This window comes from Acomys russatus, chromosome 23 (assembly GCF_903995435.1).
Source record: "Acomys russatus chromosome 23, mAcoRus1.1, whole genome shotgun sequence".
Lineage (NCBI taxonomy): Eukaryota > Metazoa > Chordata > Mammalia > Rodentia > Muridae > Acomys > Acomys russatus.
Genome location: NC_067159.1, coordinates 2032878 through 2046786, shown reverse-complemented (window position 1 = coordinate 2046786; position 13909 = coordinate 2032878). Strand labels below are relative to the sequence as shown.

Sequence of the window (13909 nt, the reverse complement as noted above, 5' to 3'; positions counted from 1 at the left end):
AAAAAGTTACACTCTGATGGAAATAGAGGGAAAGAGGTCTACTGTAATCTATAAAAATTTTACAATTATCTTGTAAAAATTAAACAAAACTTCCCTCTGGGATAGCTTCCTTTTGGTTCAGGTCTACAAGATGGTGACAGACACCATCTAATTTCCCAAGCCTTTACTTGCCAACAGACAAGATGCAGATTTTTCTCAATCTCCCAAGTTTCAAGGCCTCATGTTTCCCCAAACCAGGCCCTACTTTTGGACAAAGACGTTCTTCAATCTTCCAGAACTTTAATTCAAGGCATCTGGCTCCAAGATTTCTTTTCATCTCCCAGACCACTGATTGCTGGCAGTAGCTTCTCGGACTGGTGGCTGAACCCTCTGTACATCTCAAGCGTAGACCCTTCTTATGTCTGCAGAAGGCTATCCACAGATAGAAGGCTCTATCCATACTCATGATTCAGAGAAAATTTTCAACCACAGGTCCAGAGTGGCCACTGAATTCAGCACAACTTGATAGGGATGTGGCCAGGAACCAAGAAGACACATATCTATCCGTTGGCTGCTTCTGTCAATAAAGTAAAGTTAAGGCAGGACCAGAAGCTATTGCCCACTGAGTCTCCTGTTGGCAGGCAAAGAAGTCATAGTGGAGAAGTCCCACTTGGGTGGCCAATTTTATAACTGAAATAAGTTTGCCTCTTGGTAAATACAGACTTGGTAAGTACAACAAGAACATAGCCTAGGCAGGTGAACCTCAGAGGATCTGCCTGGATGCCAACACTACAAGCTCCATTTCAGGAGCATTTTCTGCTGCTAAGCACAGTGCCCTCTCTGTGCTCTCTCACTGCAGAGATGTGTTCCTGCACAGGGTTCCCAGTCTGAGGTGATGGGAAGAAGCATGCTGCTGCTTCTCAATAAAAGCCACCCTTTCTCACACTCTAGACGTTGTCTGCAGCCACTTAACTGGCATTAGATTGAGTTTGATCCTGGGTCATCACAAGCCTTTTGATAAATACAAACTATCTCCAAGATGCCAATTGCTTTCACGCCAATGGGCTTTTGATAGTGGACCCCCCAACACCTGGCTGTGGATCTCCACACTCACACACTCATGACCAGACTCTTCATATCCTGTTCTGCTCCTAGAACCTGACTTTTTCCATGATTCGAGGAAGGCTCAAGCTCATGTCCAGACACTCCATTTCTTTCCAGGCTGATCAGACCTAGGTAGTGAACTCAGCCACTAGCGGACATTTTTGACTTTATGAAATAAGGACAAACAGTGTAATCTATAACAAAAGTCACTGTCTTGTACCTAGGATCCCCAACAGTCCCTCTTTAGGCTTTCTCCCCATATGTCCATGTAACTGTGGCCATGCCTCTGCCCCTACCAGTAGGATAGCCACCGCCAAAAGTAACATTAACATGACTGCCTTCAAAGGTCAAGGGTCGCTTTCAGCCTGATGGTCTTAAGGCATGCACAACCAAGTCCAGGGTCCATCCTGACCAGCAGAACTATCAAAGTGAGACACATCACAGAGCAAAATCAGAAGGATTATGGGGACCAGGCTGACCCTCATCCTCTAGGTACCAAATTGCTCAGGACTCCAGCCTTTCCTGCTGGGGCAACTTTCACCTGCTGTTGGCTGGATGATGACTGCTTAGGATGACACCGTGCTCTCATCACCCACACTAAACAAGTACCTTCTTCAACAGGTAACAATGGCCACATGAAAAAAAGACAAAATACCACTTCCAGCTGCATCCTAAGTACACTCAAATCCTCCTGGTGCTGCTCTGTAGACCCAGATGGGTTCACTTCTGGCCTGTCTCACCATGAGCCAGTTCTCTAGACCTGAAGAGATGCTATCAAACCTCCACCTCAGGTGGTTCTATCTGTGACCTTCTATCTACCCATTGAGATTAATTCCCTTAGGTAGGGGCATTGATAGTGAAATAAAGTGTTCCACTTGGAAGAAGGGTCTTCCTTAGCTCAGTTCAATGACCCAATTCAAAAAGGATCCAGGATGGTAATAATTAAAATTTGGGAGTTTTCTATGAGAGCTTTCTCTTCTCTACCTATTAACACTTACAAGCATTAACTCGTTTGCTTCTTGTGCTGGTTACAGTTTTTGCCAACTTGACACAAGTTAGAGTCATCGGGGAAGAGAGAACTTCAATTGAAAAATGTCTCCATCACATCGGTCTCTAGGTTGTGTGTGCTTTTTCTTCATTAATGACTGAGGTCGAAGGACCCCACCCACTGGTGCTAGTGTCACCCCAGCACCGGCTATCTTGTGCTGTATAAAATAATAATAATAATTAGTCTGAGCAAGCCATGAGGAGCAAGCCAGTAAGCAGCACTCCGCCATGGCTTCTGCTTCAGTTCCAGCCTCCATGATCTTTGTGTCCCTTAACAATGGATTATAAGTTGGTAAGCTAGAATACACACTTTCCTCCACGCAGGAAACAGAAAACACACAGCAGCACCTCCTATCATGGTGTTAGGGATGTCCTGAGGAAGTAAGGCTCAAAGCATTCAAGTAATGTGTAGAGGTTAATAAACATGTTGGCAGTGGAGCATGCCCGTAATCCCAGCAGAGACAGGTGGATCTCTGTCCAGGCTGATCCACAAAGCCAGTTCTAGGAAGACGAGGGTTGTTACACAGAGAAACCCTGTCTCAAAATCAAACCAACAAACAAACATGAATTGAAGCTTAAAAGTCATCGTCCCTTGACCTGCTTTCTGGAACATAGAGGGGTGGTGTGAGATATAGTGGAAAAACGCCAACCAAAGTAATGCATGCTGTCCATGTGATGTCAGGTTTGACCACAGGTGTACTCCGGAGTTATGTACAAAAAGGATCCAGGATGGTAAATAATTCAAATTTTGGAGTCTTCTATGAGAACTTTTTCTTCTCCATCTACTATTAACATTTACATGCATTACAAAGGGCTGAAAACTGCTGTGGGAAAGAACTGTCCAGATTAACAGCCACCTGCTTGGGAAGCATTTTTGAGATAGCATTGCCATCTAGCGGCCGTCTTGAGTAGGGACAGTGTGGGCAACAAAAAGGAAAACTTTTCTTTTAACACACTGTAGATTCTAGAACAGGATCAGGCCCCACTACTGTGGCCATTGGAAGATGCTAAAGTTCTGTTAGGCAGTTGGTATAGTTCATGCAGTTCTGGACTTTACTATGTAGTCTGGGCTGGCTTGAACCTCTGATAATCTACCTGCTCAGGCCGTTGGAAAACCAGGAGTACAAGCATGAGCCACTACATCCAACTTTCTTTTTTCTTTCTTTCTTTCTTTCTTTCTTTCTTTCTTTCTTTCTTCCTTCCTTCCTTCCTTCCTTCTTTCCTTCCTATCTTTCCTACTTTATTTATTTTCTAAGAAGTTTTATTTATCAATAATTTCATTTATCAGTCTGCGACTCCAAGATCTAACTCCCCAAACAGGTCCAGAAGAAGCAATTTGAGAAGAATAGTAATCCCCCCCAAAAAAATTAAATAAAACAAGAACATTCATGGGCACAAAATGAATCATAGAGAAAGGTCACAAGGTTCGCAGTGTAAAGCAGTTAATCTGAGGACCAGGGGAGCTGAGACAGGAAGAACTCTCCAAGTTCCTGGCTAGCCTGGGCTACAGAGTGAGATAGTGTATCAGAAAAAAAAAAACCAAAAGGAAAAGAATCCAGGAAAAATGGTTGTTCTGGTGGTATATTCAGGCTTGTAGGCAGCCCTTGGGAAGCAGAGACAAGAAGATCGGGATCATCCTCTGCTAAATATTGATGTGATAACTGGCCTGGGGTACAGGCGACCTCTGCAGGGTGCTAAAAGAGTTGGAACCACAAACTCCAGTCTATGCGGTGCAGCCCTGCAGGATCTATAGGAAGCCTAGGTAGGAGATTCAGCTATTTTGTCATCTGCAATGCCATTTCTGTCCAGTGCCATCAGTCTTGGCACCCAGATGTTGAAGCATTGACCCCAAGTCTCTGGAAAGCACGCAGCATTTGGGTGAGTTTGGTGTAGCCAGGAGTCGGAAAGGCGGGTCGTGCTACCTGTTAGTGTGGCCCCAAGGGGCAATGGGAGCAAGCAATTGTCCTCACAGCTGGTTGAGGACTTAGGGGGGGCGGTTGGTGGGAACAAGTCTGTACCTCTAGCTCAGTGCTGGGCAGCAGAGGCCTCTGTGGGAAACACAAGAAGAGGTGTTAGCCCGGGCGCACTGCTGCAGCCGGGCAAAGGGAGGGCGCCTCTCCTGCTCCAAGGAATGCTGGATGAACCAAGTCTCAACTTGTTCCTCCTTCGAATTGAATCTGGCGGTCAGGATCTTTTGGGCCTCGGGGTCAGGGTACTGCTCCATCTTCAAATATTTCTACAGCTCCCCAAGCTGTCTCTGGTCAAGGGGGCCCAGGGTATAGGAGGACAGGAAACACGGAGATGCTTCCATCCTGTCTGTGGTCTCACTTCAGGTGTGTTCTGTTTTCTTTTTTATTAAGTCTGGGATCCCAGTCTGTGGGATGGGGCTCTGAAACTTTCTGGCCAGATCTGCTCACCTCACTTCACCCCAGAAGTACCCACATGCTCAGGCACCCAGAAAGGCACTGCCCAGGAGATCCTAAATCCCATCACACTCACAGTCAGGAATAACCCTCACACTGACAAAGGGTTTTGAGCAGGTTAGTTAACCCCATCCCTTGCTCTGAATAAATGGGGAAAACAGTGTCTAACCTGGTGTCTGATGAGGCAATCAAATGAAACACTTCCTGGAGTGTGTCTGCTGTACTGTAACCACTTAACATGTCCTATGTTGTTGTAATACAAAATCAGCTGATAACAACGGAGCAGAAGAAGACCTAGGCAACTAATAAATTAGTCACCTTGAATGAACCCCACTGGACTGTTTTCAGGGAATTAATTCTCTTTTTTCTGAGTACAGTTTCATTTCGTCTTCCAATCCACCATCCTGTTTTACTAAAACATGTATCTTCAAAGATATTAATAGTCTCCCTGTCTCCTGCATTAACTCGGTTGTCTGGTTCAGCATGGAGGGTTCAACACTGTTCTCAAGCTGCCTTGTCCTGGATCCTCGCTACCTTCCTGCCCAGGGCTTTCCAGCTGTTATCTGCTCCATGCAGTCACCCCACCCCCACCAGACAAAGGCCTCCTTTTTCCATTGCCGGTTTGGTTTATTGGTTTTTATTTTTAACTCTCTACCTGAAATCACTCGTGCCCTTCCATTAACCATCTTTGCGAAAAAGCATGTGGAAAACAAATAAGCAACTACTTTATCTCAGAGTTTCATCTTATAACAAATTTCAGGATCCTTATATCTTATAGACAACTAGTTTTGAAAGGAAACATTACAAAGCCATTCAAATTCATGTAAAATGTAACTTTGATCTGGACTAGTTATTCATTAACTACCCTGGTAACTGTTTCACCAAAAGATTAATATTTATCCTTGAATATCCTTTATCCTGGAGCTGGGCAGTGAGTCACTGTAGCAGTCTTTGCATGGCTGCCTCTACATACCACTAATCCTGGTTATCAGAAGCCCATAGAGCCGTTTGTCTTAGGGTATCTTCTATCGACTTGGACCTTAGGGAACAGATAAACTAGAAGGTGAGTATGGGAAAGTCATGGTGAGAGCTTAGTAAAGAGCGTTAGATAGAGATGGGGACATCCATGCACTACCCAAGGTATCTGTAGTATCAAAGAGTATGGAGAAAGAAAGGGTTCAGTCCAGTGACGTTAAACATGAAAATGATAAAATGCTTATGTGTCCCTAGGGAAAAATTAGTTTAAAAGGAGGTTCTCCAAAGCCAAAAGATACTGGGCCTTAAATGTGATCATTGCATGGAGCATTGGCCACAAGAATATTGTGAAGGACTCTTACAAGCAATGCCATTAATATTTGTCCTTTTTTAAAAACGAACTTGTATCATTTATTTGGAGATGCTTGCTTCTTTGGAAGCAGCTATGAGTTCCCTTCAGCGAAGGGCTTCTTGGGGTTGTGATGAGATCCCAAATGAATGTGGGAATCTGAAAAGAAGAGGAACCAAGAAAGGATGGTATTGGCACATAGATAGCCAATACTTGAATGACACAGAAGAACGCAGAAATAGAAAAGAAGGAAAGCGGCTTGTCACATTCTTCTACATCGTCCCTGAGTGCAAACCTCCCAAGGTTTTTACCTGGAACCTCTCTGCCATTCTACATTTTACAGAATCCTTCAGTCCTTCCAAGAACCCTGAGCTAGATGGTGTTGGCTTGATTTCATAATTTAGTAACAACTGGAAATTGTACAACTCATGCTGGGCATTAGCTGAGGTTCCCTATGAGGTGCAATGGAATTTTTTCATATTTTCAGTATCTCCACCTAGGAAAACACTTGTGCTCATTTCTATATTATACAAGTAAACTGAGAATAAAATACTGAGTCCCATCTTTACCTTTGACTGTAAAACAGAGACTAATTTTTTACTTAGCCTCCACTATTTAGGACAGCATCTAGATATCTAGTTACATATGTACAAATACATATTTGTTCGTTTAAAATCATCTGACATACAAGGCATCTCTTTCCAAAATAAGGATTTGGAATGCCAAGCTAGCTTTATCTCATAGCTGTGGCTTTGGGAAGATGGGGCATCTGGGTGGCTCTGGCAGCAGAAAAGAAGTGTCCTAAGGCTTACCAGGGAACTAGCATTGTCATGGCCTTACCCAGCCCAATGGCCAGATTAACCATATGACCCTGTCTATCTTTAACAACTGGGGAATGTTAATAGTCTAGAGGAGCCGTAACTGATACAGCTGTGCTAGTGGAATATTATGGAACACCCTGGAGATAAGCATCAAATCTAAAAACAAAATTCACTTATAATTTACTCATAGTCTGAAGGCCATTTCATGCACTGTGGTTTGACTAAAAGCCACTGTGTGACATAAGGAATAGAACAGTGTCCTGTTGGGAGTCAGTTTTGGAATTTGGAACATTTGGGATTTCTTATACTCCTCAGCCTATAAAGACGTGAGGAGGAGCCATTTTGTAACTCCTGTCTGTTTATACACCCTTCCTTAGTAAACAGAGGCAAGGCAGTGATCTCATGAATCATTCAGGACACATTTCCCAGTGTCTTGAATTTGTGGGAATTGACTGAGTTCACTAGGTGCAGAGCAGATGCAGTGTTTCCTTCATGTGGATTCAGGGGCATTAGGAGCAAATCAGTTGTTAAACTGCAATTTAACTCTTACGTGCACTCGGTATTGTAAGCAGCAAATGCTGTAAGTTGTGGGAGAATGTTTTGTAAGGTGTTGACAATGATTTAAACATGCAGTTAATTTTAAAGAGCTGCTAGAAGGGGGTTGGTTGGTTGATTGGTAAGTTGATTGTTTGGGTGGGTGGATGGTTGGTTTGTTTCTTGGTTGACCAATTGCCTGCTTGCTTTCTTACTTGGGTGCTTGCTTGCTTGTGCTTTCTGGTGGAGTTGTGATGTTGCCAGAGGAAGTGAAATGCTGCATATGACCATGACATTTCAAACATCTAAGGTACTTGCTACATCCTTTGTTCTATAAACCACTTTTGGCAACAGATATTTTCTTCTTTTCATAGGGATTAAGAGCCAGGCAACTGGAGTTGGAACTGGCTACTAAACGTGTGGTTTTGTATAAAGTCTTTCAATCTTTCTTTCGCTTGTGTATTGGAGGAGAGTAATATCTTCATTTGGGGATGAAAAAGAGGGTCAAAACCTTAGTAGACATAAGATAGTCACAGAATGTGTTTAGTATCATGGCGCACTGGACAGATAGTTACAGTGCATTGTTATCGTTGTCATCATCATCATCATCATCACTATAAAGGAACCATCATGTTACTCTCAACATGTATAATGAAATTATCCCATTTCTCAACTGAACCAGGAAATCCCCCAATCTTCCTAAACACTCTATTAGTGCCCACCATTTCCTCAACTGTCTCCAAATCATACACAAAGCAAACAATTAACAATATCTCTGTACCTGAGAGTTACTTCTTTGGGGATCAAAACATGCTTTTCCCATAAGCAAAATGATATTAAAAGAGTGATAGAATCCTAAGTTATTAACAAAGTTTCTGAAAACTAAGATGCTCACAGTACAAATGGCTACAAAGCAGGGTCATTATGTCTGTGGTCATTCAACATGTAATGTATGCAAATAATATTGTGCATATTTTCTTCCATTTCTCTTGAATGTTGATTCTGGAGAACAGCAATCTTAATCACTGGCACCACAGAGAAAAAGAAGGAAGGAATGCCAAGATGCTTCTGAGATGCATGAGTCAGTCCCTTGCACCAACATAGAGGGAGTGCAGAAACCCCCAGCTAGCACACTCCTGTGGCAACACATGGCCACAGAATGAGCATGGAAGAGACATTCCAGGGAAGGAGCAAAGGCAAGGAGAGTGGTTCAGAAGAAAAGAAAAGAAATTATTATCTTGTTATAAAATGAACAAAGGATCATCATGCCCTGAAAGGGTCCTGTGCCTTTAACACGATGGCCCAGAGATTTGACCAGCCTCTCTTCTAGACTGCCTGAAACCACTGACCAGTTCTGGCAGCCTCTGATGACTAAACCATGCCTGTTGAGCTGCGTGAGGATTCTGTTTCTTTGCTCTCAAGTGGTTCTCAAAGCACCTCTGTGGTGGGACACTCCTTACTAGTTCTCCCTCTGAGGACAGCCCTGATACTGATCCAAATCCTTCTGTTAGTTACCATCCCTGTATGGTTGTCCTGGGGTGTTATCACCCATGCCATGATTGACACTGTTTGCCTGAGGGATCTAAAGGATCAAGCCCACTATCCCAGGGCACGTAAAAGCTTGCAGACCCTCATCCTGCTGTACTCTTCCTAGACAACTCAACCATGAATTTAGTCCATTGTCTTAAAGATAAACTGCTGAGACAAGTTATCTCCTAGCAAGACTCAGCCTAACTCAGTGAAAATTATGAGCATCAAAGAATCTCTTATTGGAGATGCCTTCAAATGGGCAAACCAGGCACTGGGAAAAAATGTCTTCATTTTGGCTAGAGACAGAATTCTACATAAAAATTGGCAAGCTTGTCCTCAAACTAAGGCACCAGCCAAGGAGAATATAGGCAGTAAGCTTCGAACCCCTACCAAGACCTAGCCGACGAACAGGATATTCTCCACCGTTGAGTGGAGAGTGACATCTGACTCTCACACGAACTCTGGTGCCCCTTTTCTGACCACGTCCCCTGGATGGGGAGGCCTGGTGGCACTCAGAGGAAGGATAGTAAGTTACCAAGAAGAGACTCGATATTCTAAGAGCATATATAGGGGGAGGAGGTCTCCGTCAATCACAGACATAGGGGAGGGGAAGGGGAAAGCGGGAGGGAGGGAAGAATGGGAGGAAACAGGAGAAGGGCTAACAATCGAGATGTAATATGAATAAATTAATTAAAAAATGTAAAAAAAAAATAGGCACACTTGGATGCAGGCAGAGTCGACAGCCAAACCCTGCCAAGACAGGGTAAGCCAGTCCTCAATAGTTCCTGCCTCACAAATATGTCTGTCAGATATACTGGGCCAAAAGGCTGAGGATGAAGATAGTCTTGGGTGATTGTTCAGGCAGGAAACTGTTTCTGTTGTATTGTTTTAACTTTGGAAGCTGCTAACAGGCACTTCCTGTATACTAATGTGATTAATTTTATTCCTTCTCAAGTCTCTGATGGGTTGAAGACAAGATAGTTTGGTTTTACAATTAAGCTTAATTGTTTAGGGGTTAAGATGTTTTTAGGTGTAGATAGATGTATTAAGTTGATAATGAGGAGATATGGCAGATTTTGATTTACATTCAGAATTTTAGACACAGGAAGAGAGGAAAGATGTTTTCTACGGGGTTACTAACTACAAATAGCCAAAATGAATGTAACATTAATATAATTCCAGTGTGTTTGGTGGTTCTTCTTGTATCTAGTTTATTTTATACATTTGTAATAATGTAAATGTAAATGTAATTTTTTTAATTAAAAATTTCTGTCATACAAGTTTTTTACTAACTTAGTTAAAGATAACCCAAGATCTTTTACATTAATTGGGGCTATTGTAAAAGTTGTTCTCTCCTTGACTTCTTTCTCTGTCTATTTAGCAATGACATAGGATGACTACTTATTTCTGTGAGTTAATTTTGTATTTACTGCTTTTCTGAAAGTGTTTATCAGTTGCAAGGGATTCTTGCTGAAATTTTTGGGGTCACTTATGTATACTATCATAGCCTCTGAAAATAAAGATATATTGATTTCAACAACAGAGATAAAGTTGAGAATAAAGGCTGTGGAGACTATCCTGCCTTTTGCAACATGTATCCTTGCGGCTGGGACAGAGTCTTCCCACTCAGGATGACTGGATCAGTGTCAGCTGACCTTGGGTCCTATAATCTCCCATACTTGGCCATGGGTTGTGGACTTTCATCTTATCTTTGACATTCCATATCTCGCCCTAAATTCCAAGAAATCAAACCAAAGGATTGTGAAGGACACATCCTGATTTACAGAAAAAGCCTTCAGTCAGGCAAATTGTTCCTCCTCGAATCCCCCAGTATGCCCTGTAATTCTCACCTTGGTCCCCACTGAGAACCCCAGAGTTTTACAACCAAATAGAAACTCTGATTCCCCAGAATTCCTCAGGTAACAGCAACATGCACCCTGTAAAATCTCCAAAGGAAATCAACGTGTTGTCTATAGTAAGTGGCTCAGCTCAGATCATAATCACCCTGAACAAAACCAGGTCTTCCTCAGCAGGGCAGCCAGCTCCACTTTAAGTCTTGGGACAAGGATAAGAGTTTGAACATCAAACCAAAGCAGCAGATACCCGGACTCTCTTTGCTCCTGGGCTTTCATTTGTCACTCATTTCTGAATTGTTCCTCTCCATTTTTTGAGCCCTGAAAGAGTGAGCTTGAAGAAGCTGGAGGACACAAGGTTCCTGAAACAACGTCTCACATGTGATCTGTGTACACATGGCTTTCCCAAGTCCCGCCTGTTTGGCAGGACTATCAGAGTCACAAAGAACAGAGCAAAGTGCACGGATGAGACAAGAAATGAACACAAAAGAACTTGTTACATGACTGGAATCCTTCCTTCTCTTTCTGGTTACAACTCTGGTATGAAGCATGTGCAATATTCAAAAACATTACACAAAGTTCTTTCTCAAATTTGGGGAATGCTTTGAATGGCAAAGTATGAACCTCTTCAACTGTAACTCTGATGTTTGATTCAAGTAATGAACTCTACTGACCTTTACTTATGTCATGAAAAGAAAATTGGGCAGTTGTATCTTTAAGCTTCCAAACTTAACATGTAATTTAATATGTAATTCAAATACATATGTAGATACACTTTATATATTACACACAAAATCTATGATTTAAAATCCTACCATGAGTACTCTGCTCTGTATTGCTAAATTGGAGGAGAGCATCTGTCTCAGAGGCTAACAGGAGATAGAGTTCCCATGTCTTTGTCTGCACAAACTTACTGTCTAATCATGCACAAGTTACCTATTTTCTGAGCCTCAGTCTCTCCAAATCCAAAAGAGACAGATTAATAGCCCATTAGCTTTAATGCCTCTGTCTATTGAAGAAAGAAGGTGACAGACAGCTTCTAGTGAGATTAGAAGGCTGTATGAAAACAAGAAAGCTTTGAGACACTTAAGGATGTTGAGATTAATGATTGAATTTCCAAACAGCTTTCAAACTCTGTAATCACAGTGCTGTAGCCAGGTAACCCACAGTTGCTTCTCTTGGATAGACTCGAGCTCTGTGTAGTTTCTATGCTGGATATTCACAAGGACATTGCTGTGGCGTTTAATGTGTAGGGCAGCAATAGTTAAAATCTGCTAGAATTGTAGCCCTCAAATAAGCACAGACAAGGTACACAGAGGAACTCTAACTTGAAGGAGTCAACACATCTACACTGTAATTCAGTGTCATACTATCCTAAAGCCAGGGTACAGCAGGAGGGACTAGGGGGTGCAATCAGTGGATTCAATAGGAGAATTCAAAGAACTCAGCACACAGTTGAGGTGGTGGGCCATTTCAGTGAAAAGGTGAAAAGAAAAGTTACACTGGGGAAAGGTCTGGAGAAAAGCAATTATAAGCTTCCTTGAAATGCATCAAGTCCTCCAGTGCCAAGATGAGATGTGGTAGAGACCCTGTGTCTATAGGCTCATGCTGGGGGTTGGCCATATGGTCACTCTCTGTACCCTAGCCCTAGGCTCCTAGAAGGAAAGCAGATGTTTAGCATAAATCATGTTCTTTGTGGGGGCAAAAAGCAGTTCAGATATAGTGGCCTCTAGCCACAAGCCAAGTCCTAACCTTGAAAGCAGGGTCTTCCCAGCAATCTCACTCTCAGAACTGTAGTAGATTTTGTAAGCACACAGAATTATAAATGAACAATTTCAGGACAGTTGGGTGTAAAATGAGTAATTCACTGGCCTAAGGCTTATGAATGCATCAATCAGTAAGGCATGTAGGGTTGAGTTAAATCAAATGTGGTTACTTAACTTTGTCATATCAGGTCAGCACCTTTGCAATTTCCTGTCCAGGCACTTACAAGGTTACCAGTTGAAAGTTCTAGAGATGAAGTCAAATGCCTCCTCATGACCTACATCTAAAGCTCCCATGTTCCAGAGACTCTGTTTTATCTCACAGAACTTCTGTTTGGCCCCTAAGGTAGGAACTGTGTGCTGCATCTCTGTGGGACTTCCCCAGACTTTGGCCTGTCTCCATTTCCTCTCAGCACAGTTCAGCCTCATCTCTACCCAAGCCAAGGTATTCAGTACCCGACAATATCATGTGAAATTTTGCCCTTTTACCATTCCTGATTGACAAGAGGATTTCTGAGAATGATACTTTTCCTTCAGCCAATAACTTAAAAGTCCTTTGATTTCTACTTTTAGGTTCAGGGTAATTTTTTTATACCATTGCTTCTTGCACCACAGTTGGCTAGGGATTTAAAGTTTGCATTTCCCACTCTTTCCTTTCAGAATCTTCTCTTATAAGAGCTCTGAATGCCATGACCAACAAGAGTGTCTAAAGCATCTTTACAGCTATTGATCTCAGTGTCCTTGCTCCTATTGGAGGAATTACTGGTTTGCCCTAAGCTATCCAGTCTTCAGTCCTTGGTGTTGTATCAGAAGTACCATGTACCAGATGCAGCATTCAGATCATTGGTGGCAATAAATGTTGAAAGACATGCTTGTGGCAAAATAAATGGTAGAAGGCGGTGACATTTTGGCAACATGTCCAGTCACCCACGCAAGGAGCAACCAAAAATAACCAATTGCTTTCATCATGTTGTCCATAGTCTTGAGTAATTAAGACATCTTGGAGATCCTGGGAATTCCCACTGATGTCAGACCTGATTTGTGCAAATGAAAGTAAAACCACTGAGAAATGAAGCTAAGTAGGCAATTAGGAAGCAGGTCCTGTAAAGGGTGAAGTGAGGTCATATGGGCACGTGGAGACACAGAAGTGCAAAGAAACTTCCATATTTTTCTTTGAGAAAAGATTCCTTTGCGTAGCACTCATTTTGTAGACCAGGCTGGCCTTGAACTCACAGAAATCCACCAGCCTCTGCCTTCCTGAGTTCTGTGATTAAAGGTTTGCACCACCGCACCCTGCTAAGAAACTTGCATCATATGAAGATCCAAGTTACCTAGAAGGAGATGAGGAGGCAAGAGTCATTTGGAGGAGGGTCGTAATTGCTAAAGATACGTGGTACAGCCTTTAAGATCTAAGCAATGTACGTAGAACATAAGAAGCAACTGAAACACACATTTAAAAGACCAGTGAATCAGGTGTTAGCAGTGACTGTGAGAAAATGGAAGGTTTCTGGTAGGGAGGTTCAGCAGTAAG

General features: G+C 42.6%; 1 protein-coding gene across 1 annotated transcript in view; it reads left to right on the top strand.

The window, feature by feature from the left end:
• The first annotated feature begins 5498 nt into the window (after positions 1 to 5498).
• Hao2 (hydroxyacid oxidase 2) overlaps positions 5499 to 13909 on the top strand; it is a 65802-nt gene continuing 57391 nt past the window's right edge. Inside the window, exon 1 of the mRNA XM_051165528.1 lies at positions 5499 to 5616. The gene's annotated coding sequence lies outside the window, so the exon portion shown is untranslated. The remainder of the gene's footprint in view (positions 5617 to 13909) is intronic.